At 41.0% G+C, this 3,277-nt stretch overlaps 1 pseudogene; it reads right to left on the bottom strand.

Annotated features, from left to right (window-relative positions):
• Nucleotides 1–508: 508 nt before the first annotated feature.
• Nucleotides 509–1,880, bottom strand: LOC139024975 (cytochrome P450 2K1-like; annotated as a pseudogene).
• Nucleotides 1,881–3,277: the final 1,397 nt, after the last annotated feature.

Below are 3,277 nucleotides of genomic sequence, written 5' to 3'. Positions count from 1 at the left end.
ACACTGATATCACTACTGGAAAATCCACTATCACAAATATACACGCTTTAAGATACTCACATTTTATTTATTAGGATTAAAAAAATATTAGTAGGAAATGTTTTGTTCTCTATAATTGACTTAAACATCTGATTCGTCTTCCTCGCCGGTGTTGCGATGCAAAAAGTACAAACACATTTACTGTACCTAGCAAGGTATTTCTTCAGTATACAATAATGTCATTTAGCAGATGCTTTTGTCCAAAGTGACTTACAGATCATTCACAACACCATTTTGTTTTTAAATTCAGCATAGCCCTTTGTTTGGCTAAAGTAGAGAAGTTGTTCTAAGCAGTGTGTAATATACTGTACATTGGTCCAGACTCATCTCAGACCCGGCTCACAGCACACAGCTGGTGAGGTGAAGGATTGAGGGTGAACCCCAGTAATGGTGTGAGGTCCAGATCATCCTCTGTTACTCCAGGAGGAGGAGAGAAACTAAGGCAAGAGGGAGGTGAAGAGGAAGAAACCATCCTGCCCAGACCCTCCCCGACATGCGAGAGAGACCAAAGAAATAGGAAATAGCATGAAGTCTGTCCAAGAAGCTACCACAATTTCTCTACTTTTTGCAATTMAATTATTTGCTAAATGATGAAGTTGATATACCTGCAGAAAGGGCCATGAAGGCATCCCTGTTGACGAATCATCACTGCTCATCCAGAAAGTGGGAGGGGTTAAAGGAGTGGGGGCTCTCCCATTCGCTATTGTCCTGTAGGATGGACATCAATAAAGGAATCACAGACGTCCCCTGCAGTGAGAGTGARGCATAGGACACTTATAATCAGAGTAAAAGTAATGAAACTTTGTTTAATAAATGATTGGTGTGAGGGATGGCCATGGGTACAATGTTAGCCAGTCTCTGGGTCTCATGGATCACTGCATCAGTGTWGGGCAGGTTCTTCTTGTCCTCTACTCTACCAAGGGCAGACGACTTCCTGTAACCCTGCTGATCTCCTCCTGKACCCGGTCTGAGACAGATAGGAGGGAGGGGTTGRAGTTACTACAGTGGAAGTTATAAACCTTAGTTAACCTTTAACCTTGATTAACCCACACATCCTAATCTAGTTTTAAGTTGGCCATTTGTCAATGTTTACAACTTGTAACACCATGAGTGCTTTAATGTTTAGTCTCTGTGTTTATATCARTCCTTACCCTGTATATGGGGGAACTTGGCCATTAGCAGCAGACCCCAGYGCAGGGTTGTCCCGGTGGTGTCAGTACCAGCACYAAACAGGTTASCAACACTAAATACCAGGTTGTTTTCTTGATAGTGAGACTCCATTTGCCTGATTTCTTACATACACAAACTAACACAGGTCATGTTTCAGTAAACAAGAACAGCTACCACCGGACTCTCCTAGTTATTAATTCCAAGACATTACATGTTTTTAACTGTAATAAGTCTTCATACCTCCAGGGTCTGCTTTCGGACAAGGAACGAGTCCACAAAGCGTCCACACATCTGAGGGTTGAGTCTCCTTCAGTCCCCTCACCAGCTCCCCCATCTCCTGCACATGCATTGTTTACCATGAATGCAGTCTCTGCTTGTGCTAACGTGGGAACATTGACTTTAAATTGAATTCATGCTGTAATGCTGAACTTCCRCMAKATGAATGAATAGTGCCCTTAGACTTGTTTTGATATCAGAACTACAAAYGCWTACCYTCATGTTTTTCCAACACTTCAAWCAGGTAGKGRATTTCCTCTAARATKTTCTCCTCACTYCCTTTCTTGCCCATCCCAAAGTCTCTAAGGTTTGTCAGGGCAAAGCGYCTCATCTCTTTCYATGASTCTCCATTGGCAAACARAATCMSTATAGAAAAGTACAGKCAAACAATACTGTTCTGGTGRAGTAGTTGAGTGACATTTRTWCAGGAATCAAGATCTCTTAAGAACCACAGACTAATGGAAGTAGCAAGTTTCATTCAAAATAGTTGTATATAGTCAGTAGGGGAGATTATATTAATGGAGACTTTCGAAGTTTACCAGTAAACTATTAGAATTTTGGTAGCTTTCAATGTTTTTTTAGAAATTGTATCATATGACATCTAGTGGCCTTTTGGGGTACTTCAGATCATAACAGGCATTTGTAATGATCTCTGGCCCTCGGTGTGGCCTTATCACATGTAAATAAGATTGAAGAAAATGAACGACAAAGCTGTAAAACATAATCCTAAATACAAACCACTGTGTTAGTGAATAATATTGATGTTTCATATGAGGGTTTCAGTATGAAATATATTTCCTTTTAAACACTTATTTATTTGACTAATATGTCTTTGTTAATGTTTTGGTACCAAACTAGTGGCAGTTGTAAAAGTCAATAGTTGGAAGAGATGCAAAGTTAATTTAAAATAACGCCATGGTTGATTAGATGCTTTTTTCATTAATTACACTTTTCTCTTCAACCATATGGTCCATCCACTAGAAACTCATGAATTCATGTTTCATATCTGTGTACAACAAGCCTATAATGTTTAACTGATGGATGAATCCAGATTGATTGTTATGCAGAACTTCTTTAATAGAACTTGGATAAAGAATCTCTATTGTGCTTCCCACACTCTCACTCGTATAACTAAATTCCTGTTTCTCCATGCCTGAAGTAAATACCATAAACACCTAACAGGCAGGTAATATCAAGAACATTACAACCCTCCTTTCCTTTGGGCATAAAACAAACTACAGTATTAGTCTTTCAATGGTGTATCTGACAACCAGTCCCGTTTACTTTTTAAAGTCAAATAAGTGTGCTGTTTGACCCGTTCTTGCTGAGAGGGTATCTTCTGACTGGGGAGGGGGGTTTGAGGAGCACGGTCTTGTTCTTCCTCACCTACACTCCAGTCCATGTCACTCTCAGTATTGCTCCATTCTATATCCAGTGGGAGGTTTGTGCAAGGCAGTCATATGACTTTGAAGTGTGAATAGTTTCTGGTAATGCCATGATTGTTGTGAGCTGCTGTGACCATAGGTCCTTTGACAGCTATCACCTGGTGTGGTCTTGGATTGAATGGAGTTGGCAGTTTCCCTTYCTTTCTTTGAGGACAGAGAACTGTGTCACCCACTTTCAGTGTGGATGGCATGGTATGTCTTGTCRGCATGCTCTTTCATCTTCTGTTTGGCTGCAGYGTCAGCACTTTGCAGTGTYATCCTGCTTTCGCCTGATGGGGGGCCCAGGCAGCTTGATCCTCATTGGCCTGCCGTACAGCCTCAGGGTCTTTTGGTCTGGGGATCGCGAT

Source organism: Salvelinus sp. IW2-2015, unplaced genomic scaffold, assembly GCF_002910315.2.
Source record: "Salvelinus sp. IW2-2015 unplaced genomic scaffold, ASM291031v2 Un_scaffold2093, whole genome shotgun sequence".
Lineage (NCBI taxonomy): Eukaryota > Metazoa > Chordata > Actinopteri > Salmoniformes > Salmonidae > Salvelinus > Salvelinus sp. IW2-2015.
This window is presented reverse-complemented; position numbering and strand designations above follow the sequence as displayed.